At 37.8% G+C, this 13,747-nt stretch overlaps 1 protein-coding gene across 2 annotated transcripts in view; it reads left to right on the forward strand.

Moving 5' to 3' along the window:
• The first annotated feature begins 682 nt into the window (after positions 1–682).
• The window catches only part of cdon (cell adhesion associated, oncogene regulated), a 138,396-nt gene continuing 125,331 nt past the window's right edge, over positions 683–13,747 (forward strand). The window contains exon 1 of one of the 2 annotated variants that reach the window (XM_042297772.1): positions 683–1,094. The gene's annotated coding sequence lies outside the window, so the exon portion shown is untranslated. The remainder of the gene's footprint in view (positions 1,095–13,747) is intronic. The other variant, XM_042297771.1, reaches the window with a different exon arrangement.

Consider the following 13,747-nt stretch of genomic DNA (forward strand, 5'->3'; position numbering starts at 1 on the left):
TAGAAGTAGTAGTAGTAGTAGTATAGTGTTGTTTTTGTGTGGCGTATCGACTACTACTATAATAACACCACACCACCACTATAATAAAAACAGTAATATGGCTATGCAGGTTAATGGTTTACTGTTATTATATATCATGTATATGGTAATCATACTTTATTTACATAGTAGTTTAACAGAACTACAACATTTGTATTTCATAGAAGTGAACTTCTAAAGCTTGTGGTATTTGTATTATTATTTTTATCATAATGATGTGGCCAGTGACAATTTGCTTCTTGAAAGTCCAATATCGTGAAAACATGACTGCTGACATGCAACACATTTTGAGAAGTGTGGACAAATGAAACAAATACCTAAAGATAGTTTTTGTTGTGGAGTTTCCCTTAAAACGTGTGATTAATTAAAGGTATAGCCAATTCCTATCGTAGTATTCTATACCTGTTGATTTTATGGAGGCTGTGAGGAAGAAGAGATTTCGTTGTTTGATGGTAAAGGTTGTTAACGCACAGGTACCCCTCCTCTTTCTCCCCTCATGTTTCCCCTCTCCCTCTCTCTGTCTGTCTGTCTCTCTCTCTGTCTCTCTCTCTCTCTCTCTCTCTCTCTGTGTGTCTCTCTCTCTCTGTCTCTCAGTATTGAGCTGTTGGGCTGGAACATTCCGCTGCCATGATTTGCTGAGCAATTCGATCCTGGCATGAAGGATGTGTTGAAAAACACAGTGGTAGTGAGAGAGAGAGAGAGAGAGAGAGAGAGAGAGAGAGAGAGAGAAGAGAGAAAGAGAGAAAGAGAGAGAGAAAGACGGGGGGAGTGAACACGGCACTGAGAGCCAGAGTTCCTTTGCGGGACGCATTTCGTCGTAACTTCAGATAGTTAAAACTACACTACTCTGCTTGAGTTGAGACGTCGGCAGTCGCACCTCCGAAACACTCATCTACCGTAGAAAAGTTATTTGCCGTTCCTTTTCCTGTTCCCCATTCGTTCTGCACTTTGAGCCCGTGTCTAATGGAGGGCCCAGTACGGATTTGCCATCAGAAGAATGAGCTTTTCTGCTAGTTCGCCCGGCTGGTTGCAGGTTTTACCCTCCTGCAAGAGAGGTAAGAACAGGGAAAGGGAGAGAGGGGATCCGTGCTTACGGGTTTCTTGGCTGGAGAGGGTTGCTTTGGGACGAAACGTTTTGTTCGGCTTGTTCGTCTTGTTTAGTGTGTGGAATAAAAGTACAGTATACTGTATTCATTAGACACGTGGGAACATTTAAACATGGTTAAATTCTAATTTGTTAAAAACTAAACACGGTGGCACGAGGTTCCCTGCTCTTTCTCTGTAAAGGGAGAGCGGGGCGCCCCTGCATGAACAGAAAATATTAATCGTTTTCTCAAATATGAAAACATTCTGGGCTAGAGGCTACAGCTTCAAAGTAACAATGTTAGGCTGGCTACACTTGAACTGATGCGAAACGTATGTGAGCGAACGTTATAGTAATATACCTTCTATACACAACACTCGGTTATCATTCATGGCATTGGTAGCCTTGTATCTTATGCTCGTTTATAATAAAACATATTAGAAGTATAATTTAAATCAAATTTACTAGGACGCAGTAAAATTGATTGTAAATTGTTTCCCTGATTGCTAATGAATTTCGGAACCTTTAGGTGAATGTAAAAACTATTTTGGCAGTTATAACCTAAATCATAAGAAAAGGTTATGCAAAGCAACAAAGTAATTAACTGTAGCCTATCTGGAAAGAACAGTCACTTTGTAGAATCAACATTTTTGTTCAGAGGACTGTTTCAAGAATGTATAGAATTTGTATTTTATACATTTAGTGGGAGGCGTTGGTCTTTTAAAAGTCATTCAAATATGTATATTTTTTAACTTATAAACACCATGGGACACAATGACTACACCAATAGATATGCCTTCAAATGAGTTCCTGAGTAAATAGTTGTAGCTTCTCAAGTGAAGGAAATAAACCCTGCAGGCCAGTTGAAAACAGATGGCCTCCAGGCGCCGTTTTGACTTTGAAAGATAAAAGGAATATATATATATATATATATTTTTTTTTTTGAAATGTCAAATATGTCCCCTGGTTGACACTCTGCTGTCACAATCATAAAAGGTGAAAATGGATTGAGGCAACAAATCCCTCAGAAATGTTACATATCGATTTGTTCCAGATGCATACTTTAATGTACTTCTTTTGCTAGAGTACTGTATACAACTGTTACCATTGTAGGCCTAGCCACAGAAAACAATGCGCCTGAAAGCTCATTTGAGAAACACAGTTCCCGATTGTCACAGAGTTTTAGTAAGAGTACTACGATAGTAAGAGTACTACGATAGTAAGAGTACTACTTTAGTAAGAGTACTACTATAGTAAGAGTACTACTTTAGTAAGAGTACTACGATAGTAAGAGTACTACTTTAGTAAGAGTACTACTATAGTAAGAGTACTACTTTAGTAAGAGTACTACTATAGTAAGAGTACTACTTTAGTAAGAGTACTACTATAGTAAGAGTACTACTTTAGTAAGAGTACTATGATAGTAAGAGTACTACTTTAGTAAGAGTACTACGATAGTAAGAGTACTACTTTAGTAAGAGTACTACGATAGTAAGAGTACTACGATAGTAAGTGTACTACATTAGTAAGAGTACTACTTTAGTAAGAGTACTACGATAGTAAGAGTACTGCGATAGTAAGAGTACTACATTATTTTTGGTGGTTTAAAGTTAAATCAATAGTTTTATGTCAGATTTAGGTTCATAATGCTTAAACTTTTCAATATAAATAAAATGTTGTTATATATTCTTACTAATGCAACCAAAATAGATTTGAATTATTTATAGTAATATTACTAATTATATTTTATTAATATTAAAAAGTGTAGTAATAGTAGGAGAAGTAAGTAGACTTAATGAGTGGTCCTCAGAATAAATGAGTGGTCCTCATAGTACGAATAATTGTACTAGTACCTGTTAGTAACAAAATAAGTACTTTTACAGTGTTATAGCAACATAGTCTGTGTTCGTACATGGTAGCAGGGGTGCAACTTTGGTTTTAGAAGTGGGGTGGGGGACATTATATATATATATAAATATCTACAGTTGAAGTCGGAAGTTTACATACACCTTAGCCAAATACATTTAAACTCAGTTTTTCCACAATTCCTGACATTCAATCCGAGTAAAAATTCCCTGTTTTAGGTCAGTTAGGATCACCACTTTATTTTAAGAATGTGAAATGTCAGAATAATAGTACAGAGAAGGATTTATTTCAGCTTTTCTTTCTTTCTATAGGGTTGAGGTCAGGGCTTTGTGATGGCCACTCCAATACCTTGACTTTGTTGTCCTTAAGCCATTTTGCCACAACTTTGGAAGTATGCTTGAGGTCATTGTCCATTTGGAAGACCCATTTGCGACCAAGCTTTAACTTCCTGACTGATGTCTTGAGATGTTGCTTCAATATATCTACATAACTTTCCTACCTCATGATGCCATCTGTTTTGCAAAGTGCACCAGTCCCTTCTGCAGCAAAGCACCCCCACAACATGATGCTGCCACGCCCGTGCTTCACGGTTGGGATGGTGTTCTTCGGGTTGCAAGCCTCCCCCTTTTTCCTCCAATCATAACGATGGTCATTATGGCCAAACAGTTCTAATTTTGTTTCATCAGACCAGAGGACATTTCTCCAAAAAGTCCCCATGTGCAGTTGCAAACTGTAGTCTGGCTTTTTGATGGCAGTTTTGGAGCAGTGGCTTCTTCCTTGCTGAGCGGCCTTTCAGGTTATGTTGATATAGGACTCGTTTTACTGTGGATATAGATACTGTACTTGTTTTCTCCAGTATCTTCACAAGGTCCTTTGCTGTTGTTCTGGGATTGATTTGCACTTTTCGCACCAAAGTAAGCTTTTCTCTAGGAGACAGAACGCGTCTCCTTCCTGAGCGGTATGACGGCTGCATTGTCCCATGGTGTTTATACTTGCGTACTATTATTTGTACAGATGAACGTGGTACCTTCAGGTGTTTGGAAATTGCTCCCAAGGGTGAACCAGACTTGTGGAGGACTACAGTTGTTTTTCTGAGGTCTTGGTTGGTTTATTTTGATTTCCTATGATGTCAAGTGGCACTGAGTTTGAAGGTAGGCCTTGAAATACATCCACAGGTACACCTCCAATCGACTCAAATTATGTCAATTAGCCTTTCAGAAGCTTCTAAAGCCATGACATAATTTTCTGTAATTTTCCAAGCTGATTAAAGGCAGAGTCAACTTAGTGTATGTAACTTCTGACCCACTGGAATTATGATACAGTGAATTATAAGTGAAATAATATGTCTGTAAAAAATAGCTGGAAAAATGACTTGTGTCGTGCACAAAGTAGATGTCCTAACCGACTTGCCAAAACTATAGTTTGTTTACAAGAAATTTAAGTTGTTGAAAAACTAGTTTTAATGACTCCAACCTAAGTGTATGTACACTAGTTTTAATGACTCCAACATAAGTGCATATAAACTTCCGATTTGAACTGTATCTTTATATAGTTTTGTAATTCTTTTGTATTTGTTTTATCCGGAATCGGAATAACACTCCAAACAGCCTACCAGACCACTCCGGAGCGCCTGCATGGTCCTAAAGCACACCGTCGCCCTGTTTTGTATCTCATTCCAGTGATAAAACTGTGGGGGACAAAAATGCAATTTCAGCATGTGGGGTTGACAGTGGATGTTGCGCCCCTGCATGGTAGTGCGTTGATTAGAGAGGGACATGGTGTAAAACCGGGATCATTCTGATCACGATATCTGTTGTCTGTTGTCGTCTGTAGCTTGTAGAAGAAACGGCAGAGATAGAAGATACTGAGAGCAGCAGAGTCATCACACAGACAGACAGACAGACAGACAGACAGACAGACAGACAGACAGACAGACAGACAGACAGACAGACAGACAGACAGACAGGCAGGCAGGCAGACAGGCAGGCAGGCAGGCAGGCAGACAGGCAACAGACAGACAGACAGACAGACAGACAGACAGACAGACAGACAGACAGACAGACAGACAGACAGACAGACAGACAGACAGACAGACAGACAGACAGACAGACTATCATTGGTGAGATAGAAGTGGGCTGAACAGACTATCTATCATTGGTGAGATAGAAGTGGGCTGAACAGACTATCTATCATTGGTGAGATAGAAGTGGGCTGAACAGACTATCTATCATTGGTGAGATAGAAGTGGGCTGAACAGACTATCTATCATTGGTGAGATAGAAGGGGCTGAACAGACTATCTATCATTGGTGAGATAGAAGTGGGCTGAACAGACTATCTATCATTGGTGAGATAGAAGTGGGCTGAACAGACTATCTATCATTGGTGAGATAGAAGTGGGCTGAACAGACTATCTATCATTGGTGAGATAGAAGTGGGCTGAACAGACTATCTATCATTGGTGAGATAGAAGGGGGCTGAACAGACTATCTATCATTGGTGAGATAGAAGGGGGCTGAACAGACTATCTATCATTGGTGAGATAGAAGTGGGCTGAACAGACTATCTATCATTGGTGAGATAGAAGTGGGCTGAACAGACTATCTATCATTGGTGAGATAGAAGGGGGCTGAACAGACTATCTATCATTGGTGAGATAGAAGTGGGCTGAACAGACTATCTATCATTGGTGAGATAGAAGTGGGCTGAACAGACTATCTATTCATTGGTGAGATAGAAGTGGGCTGAACAGACTATCTATCATTGGTGAGATAGAAGTGGGCTGAACAGACTATCTATCATTGGTGAGATAGAAGTGGGCTGAACAGACTATCTATCATTGGTGAGATAGAAGTGGGCTGAACAGACTATCTATCATTGGTGAGATAGAAGGGGCTGAACAGACTATCTATCATTGGTGAGATAGAAGGGGGCTGAACAGACTATCTATCATTGGTGAGATAGAAGTGGGCTGAACAGACTATCTATCATTGGTGAGATAGAAGTGGGCTGAACAGACTATCTATCATTGGTGAGATAGAAGTGGGCTGAACAGACTATCTATCATTGGTGAGATAGAAGTGGGCTGAACAGACTATCTATCATTGGTGAGATAGAAGTGGGCTGAACAGACTATCTATCATTGGTGAGATAGAAGTGGGCTGAACAGACTATCTATCATTGGTGAGATAGAAGTGGGCTGAACAGACTATCTATCATTGGTGAGATAGAAGTGGGCTGAACAGACTATCTATCATTGGTGAGATAGAAGGGGCTGAACAGACTATCTATCATTGGTGAGATAGAAGGGGCTGAACAGACTATCTATCATTGGTGAGATAGAAGTGGGCTGAACAGACTATCTATCATTGGTGAGATAGAAGTGGGCTGAACAGACTATCTATCATTGGTGAGATAGAAGTGGGCTGAACAGACTATCTATCGCTGGTGAGAAAAATAATACACCAATGAAAGACCATTAAGCAGGTTTCCATCCAACCTTTTTACGTGACTAAAGAACATGTTGGATAAAAAAAAGGCCTGACGGAAAAAAAGCAAATTTGTTTTTAAACTTTCCATCTTTATTTTTACATTTATTTTTATTTTTTTACCAGTTTTTTTCATGACATCCAATTGGTAGTTACAGTCTTGTCCCATTGCTGAAACTCCATTAAGGACTGGGGAGAGGAGAAGGTCGAGAACCGTGCGTCCTCCAAAACACGACCCTGCCAAGCCGCACTACTTCTTGATACACTGCCCGATAAATCTGGAAGACACTGGAAAATGCGCATATTGTTTTTAAAGCAGATTTTTGAATATGCACATGAAAATCTGTTACCAATTGAATGGAAACCTAGCTAGACATATGTATCTAATTGTGATGAATATTTGCAGGTGCAAAACCTGCTATCTTAAACATTTAATAATAAGTATTACACACTACAGATGTAGCATCTTCATTTGAGCCAGTTTGCTACAGCAGTAAAATAATCCTGAAGCAACAGGAAATGTGAATTATTATGTGGATTATAATTAATGGACATTTGTATAAGGGTTGATACATTTTTTTTTGTAAAAATCAAGTCTGAAATTTCAAAGTGGAAATTACAAACTTTAGAAGTCTTTTAAAAACCTCAAATATACTAGAAGTTTTACATGTCCTGCATTACAGGAACATTATTTATTATTATTATTAAATGAAGATCCTACATCAGTATTTATTAACTGCAGAAACAGCTATTGGAGAAGAGAAGACATTTATCTAGATGCAAGGCACAGCCGGAGCAGCCAGCCAGGAAGGAATGTCCCTCTCTTCAGATCCTCTGTCTAGCGTCTCCATGTTGCTTTGGGGCTGGAGACACACAGGCACTACTCCGTCATCTGTTGACAACAACACAATACAAAATGAATACAGAGCTGTGATATTTTGTAGGCTAAGTTAAATATGCATTATGCAGAAATCACTCCACCATTTCCTGGTTGTTAATTTATAATAGTTTGTCTAATTTCAGTTTTCGTGACAAAACAAACACGTCTCACTGTACCATTTAAACCTCTGTGAAATATATTCAATAACCAAAAATATTGTATTTTCAGCTGTTTTTTTATTTATTTTTTATTTCACCTTTATTTAACCAGGTAGGCCAGTTGAGAACACCTTTATTTAACCAGGTAGGCTAGTTGAGAACACCTTTATTTAACCAGGTAGGCCAGTTGAGAACACCTTTATTTAACCAGGTAGGCTAGTTGAGAACACCTTTATTTAACCAGGTAGGCTAGTTGAGAACACCTTTATTTAACCAGGTAGGCTAGTTGAGAACACCTTTATTTAACCAGGTAGGCTAGTTGAGAACACCTTTATTTAACCAGGCAGGCCAGTTGAGAACACCTTTATTTAACCAGGTAGGCTAGTTGAGAACACCTTTATTTAACCAGGTAGGCTAGTTGAGAACACCTTTATTTAACCAGGTAGGCCAGTTGAGAACAAGTTCTCATTTGAAGCTGGTGTACAAAACCGAAAGTAAAAGACGCATATAGAACAGATCTACCACTTCTTAGACTGGCTTTCAATGAGAATGATAGATCTATAACTCACATTTCTACGCAGATTTTGTCAGGTCACCCAAACAGTGACACATTGCAGCTTTAAGGTTTTTATTTTGGGTCATTTTCATGTGTAAAAGGACCCATGTTCATAGGACTATGTCAAATTGGGAATCAAATGAAAGGCATTTATAAACATTAAACAAATAATAATATATACATTTTTCAACCATTTTCCACTAAAAATTAGGAATAAGAAAAAGGCTTTGATTTCTGGTCAAACAAATATATCAAAACACAGAAATGTTGAAGTAACGAAACCTGCCAACTAATCTCAACACTTCAATTTACTTGTTTTAGATGTTTTATTTTTTATTCTGCCATCTGTAACTTTAATAAGAAACATTGTCTTGTAATTCTGTTACCAAGACCCCACATATCTTTAAGATATTGTGTAATTTCTATCCCTCATGAGGAGGGAGGATAATGACAGTAATGTTTGTCCCTTGCGAGGAGGGAGGATAATGACAGTAATGTCTGTCCCTTGCGAGGAGGGAGGATAATGACAGTAATGTCTGTCCCTTGCGAGGAGGGAGGATAATGACAGTAATGTCTGTCCCTCGCGAGGAGGGAGGATAATGACAGTAATGTCTGTCCCTCGCGAGGAGGGAGGATAATGACAGTAATGTCTGTCCCTCGCGAGGAGGGAGGATAATGACAGTAATGTCTGTCCCTTGCGAGGAGGGAGGATAATGACAGTAATGTCTGTCCCTTGCGAGGAGGGAGGATAATGACAGTAATGTCTGTCCCTCGCGAGGAGGGAGGATAATGACAGTAATGTCTGTCCCTCGCGAGGAGGGAGGATAATGACAGTAATGTCTGTCCCTCGCGAGGAGGGAGGATAATGACAGTAATGTCTGTCCCTCGTGAGGAGGGAGGATAATGACAGTAATGTCTGTCCCTCGCGAGGAGGGAGGATAATGACAGTAATGTCTGTCCCTCGCGAGGAGGGAGGATAATGACAGTAATGTCTGTCCCTCGCGAGGAGGGAGGATAATGACAGGTCACAGAAGTAACAAGGAAGACCTTTCAATGAGTTAATAAGAGTATTTTTTACTGATTTTGTTTTGTTTATGAATTATTAAGTGATTCCAACTCGAAATTACGTTACCAATTTGGTAATGGAATTTCTGCATAACACTGCAGAACAGTAGAGTACAGTCAAGGAACAACCTACAGGAAGGTTGCTCTCCAGGAACAGGGTTGGTGAGCCCTGCCTTAGGACATCAACAGTTCTGACTGTCTGCCTGGGAGCTGACATGCCTATCTGTGCCCTTCCCATCTCTCTCTCTCTCCCTCTCTAGCTTGCTCTCTTTGCTGTGGAAGATGCAAGAGTTTGTGTTCTCGAAGTAGGCTACGGCAACTGGTTTCCTCCGCTGATCTTAGGAGTCAAAGGGTCGATTCCGTAAGCTTGACACCAAGACATGGGAGTCGAAACTGGGAGTCGAGGAATTTATTATTTTGGAGTCGACTCCCCACTACTATATAATGTACTGTATTGTACTGTATTGTACTAAACTCTACTGTACTATACTGAGCTCTGCTCTGCTATTCTGTACTGTACTGAGTACTACTGTACTGTACTGAGTACTACTGTACTGTACTGAGTACTACTGTACTGTACTGAGTACTACTGTACTGTACTGAGTACTACTGTGCTGTACTGAGTACTACTGTACTGTACTGAGTACTACTGTACTGTACTGAGTACTACTGTACTGTACTGAGTACTACTGTGCTGTACTGAGTACTACTGTGCTGTACTGAGTACTACTGTACTGTACTGAGTACTACTGTACTGTACTGAGTACTACTGTACTGTACTGAGTACTACTGTACTGTACTGAGTACTACTGTACTGTACTGAGTACTACTGTGCTGTACTGAGTACTACTGTGCATTACTTTGAGGTCCAAACTTTTTGAAACATAAATCTTCTTCCATTCGCAAGAGGTTGAATGTATCTCAGCGGAGAAAGCATCACAGCGAACGAGACAACGCCCCCTCTGTCTCAGTAGGTGTAGCGTCTCTACAGTATCTGATGTTCTCTGGTCAGAAAGACGTTGACGTGACGTTGTTGCCGCCCGTTGAATTCTGGGAAGCCAGCCTGCATTTGGGCTCCCTTGAAAAAAACCAAAAGATTAAATAATTGCCAATCAGCTTTGGGCTAAACTGAGTGAGCTCAACTGTGAATGGTAGCTAGACTAAATCATTATTCAAATGACGAAAATATGACTAAGACTCAATGATATTTTAGTCAAACTGACTAAGACTCAATGATATTTTAGTCAAACTGACTAAGACTCAATGATATTTTAGTCAAACTGACTAAGACTCAATGATATTTTAGTCAAACTGACTAAGACTCAATGATATTTTAGTCAAACTGACTAAGACTCAATGATATTTTAGTCAAACTGACTAAGACTCAATGATATTTTAGTCAAACTGACTAAGACTCAATGATATTTTAGTCAAACTGACTAAGACTCAATGATATTTTAGTCAAACTGACTAAGACTCAATGATATTTTAGTCAAACTGACTAAGACTCAATATTTTAGTCAAACTGACTAAGACTCAATGATATTTTAGTCAAACTGACTAAGACTCAATGATATTTTAGTCAAACTGACTAAGACTCAATGATATTTTAGTCAAACTGACTAAGACTCAATATATTTTAGTCAAACTGACTAAGACTCAATGATATTTTAGTCAAACTGACTGAGACTCAATGATATTTTAGTCAAACTGACTGAGACTCAATGATATTTTAGTCAAACTGACTAAGACTCAATGATATTTTAGTCAAACTGACTAAGACTCAATGATATTTTAGTCAAACTGACTAAGACTAGGCTAAATAATGTTTTTGTTTTTTAAAATAACGCTGCTGTGTCGTACCGATCAGGGACCTGGGATGAAATTCCGTTATCGGGTGTCAATCCACATTACTTAATGTAGTCCAATATGTTCCTTAATGTAGTCCAATATGTTAATATGTTCCTGAATGTAGTCCAATATGTTCCTTAATGTAGTCCAATATGTTCCTTAATGTAGTCCAATATGTTCCTTAATGTAGTCCAATATGTTCCTTAATGTAGTCCAATATGTTCCTTAATGTAGTCCAATATGTTCCTTAATGTAGTCCAATACGTTCCTTAATATAGTCCAATATGTTCCTTAATGTAGTCCAATATGTTAATATGTTCCTGAATGTAGTCCAATATGTTCCTTAATGTAGTCCAATATGTTCCTTAATGTAGTCCAATATGTTCCTTAATGTAGTCCAATATGTTCCTTAATGTAGTCCAATATGTTCCTTAATGTAGTCCAATATGTTCCTTAATGTAGTCCAATATGTTCCTTAATGTAGTCCAATATGTTCCTGAATGTAGTCCAATATGTTCCTTAATGTAGTCCAATATGTTCCTTAATGTAGTCCAATATGTTCCTTAATGTAGTCCAATATGTTCCTTAATGTAGTCCAATATGTTCCTTAATGTAGTCCAATATGTTCCTTAATGTAGTTGTCACATTGTCGTATCATAGCTGACACCTCATTCTTTCTGAAGACATCATTGCATTTTCATTTGTAGCAGATATTCATTTTAACATTAATAATTTGTATAATTATAATTTGTTAAAACAGAATTTACCGAAATTCTGTTACCAAATTTTTGCATCTGGACAGTAAATGCAATGTAAAATAATTTTGTAAAATGTTCAGTGTAAACTGTTATAATGAAGTATAGAGTTGATTTGTATGGTTTGTTAAACTTTGAAATCAATGGTTTTTGTTTGAAGTAAAACATCTGTTACAGTGGAATTACCCCTTTTAGTCCATTTTCCTTGTTTCCTTTCTCTGTCGTACATCAATATAACCCGTCCACAGTATAGAAAACAGAGTTGTACACTTTACATTTGTTGTCTTTATGTCTAAAATAGAGTTTCACAGTAACTATATTTCATTTAGTCCTAGATTATTGTCTAATGTTATTATGTCATATTCAGAAAGTCTGAGGAACTAACTAACTAAGATGCTTTGGTGGTGTTATTCTAGTACCTGTTAGTTTCCATGTAATGTCCCCCTCCCCATATCATGGTTGTTTCACAGCTCCTAACGTTACATAGGGGCCACTTACAACCAGGAACACTTCTTAGTGGGGGCCAACAAAAAGGGTTGAATGTGTCTCAGGAGGCATGACACGGAGCCAGTGAGAGCACACACGAGCGCTTCCAAATAAAACTCTTTAAAGTTCAAACAGTCTCTCCGGCCATTGTTTCCTCTACAGGGGACAAGAAGACACTTCCGTTGACTTCCAAAGCTATTCTCTCTGCTCTCCGTTATTAGAAGAGCTCAGATCAGAGACCTGAAGTCTTTGTGTTGTTAGCTACCCGGACGGTCCCCTGCTCGCCTACTGCTGTGCTAGCCAGATAACCTTTTAACATGTAGATTATGGACGCACGGGGTATTTGGGGATTTCTGTATATTTGACCGATGTTGTGTATGTATTGTGAGTGTGATTTCATGCTCTGTAGTGTGATATAATGTTCTGTATCCTGATATAATGTTCTACAGTGTGATATAACATTCTGTATTGTGATATAATGTTGTATATTGTGTTATAATGTTCTGTATCGTGATATAATGTTCTGTATCCTGATATAATGTTCTACAGTGTGATATAACATTCTGTATTGTGATATAATGTTGTATATTGTGTTATAATGTTCTGTATCGTGATATAATGTTCTGCATCGTGATATAATGTTCTGTATCCTGATATAATGTTCTACAGTGTGATATAACATTCTGCATCGTGATATAATGTTCTGTAGTGTAATATAATGTTCTGTAGTGTGATATAATGTTCTGTAGTGTGATATAAGGATGTATATTGTGATATAATGTTCTGTAGTGTGATATAATGTTCTGCATCATGATATAATGTTCTGTAGTGTGATATAATGTTGTGTATTGTGAGATAATGTTCTGTATTGTGACATAATGTTCTGTATTGTGATATAAGGATGTATATTGTGATAGAATGTTCTGTATCGTGATATAATATTCTGCATCGTGATATAATGTTCTGTAGTGTGATATAATGTTCTGCATCGTGATATAATGTTCTGTATTGTGATATAATGTTCTGTATTGTGATATAAGGATGTATATTGTGACATAATGTTGTATATTGTGAGAATGTTCTGTATTGTGACATAATGTTCTGTATTGTGATATAATGTTCTGTATTGTGATAGAAGGATTTATATTGTGATATAATGTTCTGTAGTGTGACATAATGTTCTGTATTGTGATAGAAGGATGTATATTGTGATATAATGTTCTGTATTGTGATATCATTTCTGTAGTGTGATATAATGTTGTATATTGTGAGATAATGTTCTGTATTGTGACATAATGTTCTGTATTGTGATATAATGTTCTGTATTGTGATATAATGTTCTGTATTGTGACATAATGTTCTGTATTGTGATATAAGGATGTATATTGTGAGATAATGTTCTGTATTGTGATATAAGGATGTATATTGTGATATAATGTTCTGTATTGTGATATAAGGATGTATATTGTGATATAATGTTCTGTATTGTGATATAATGTTCTGTATTGTGACATAATGCT

This window comes from Oncorhynchus tshawytscha, linkage group LG14, assembly GCF_018296145.1.
Source record: "Oncorhynchus tshawytscha isolate Ot180627B linkage group LG14, Otsh_v2.0, whole genome shotgun sequence".
Taxonomy (NCBI): domain Eukaryota; kingdom Metazoa; phylum Chordata; class Actinopteri; order Salmoniformes; family Salmonidae; genus Oncorhynchus; species Oncorhynchus tshawytscha.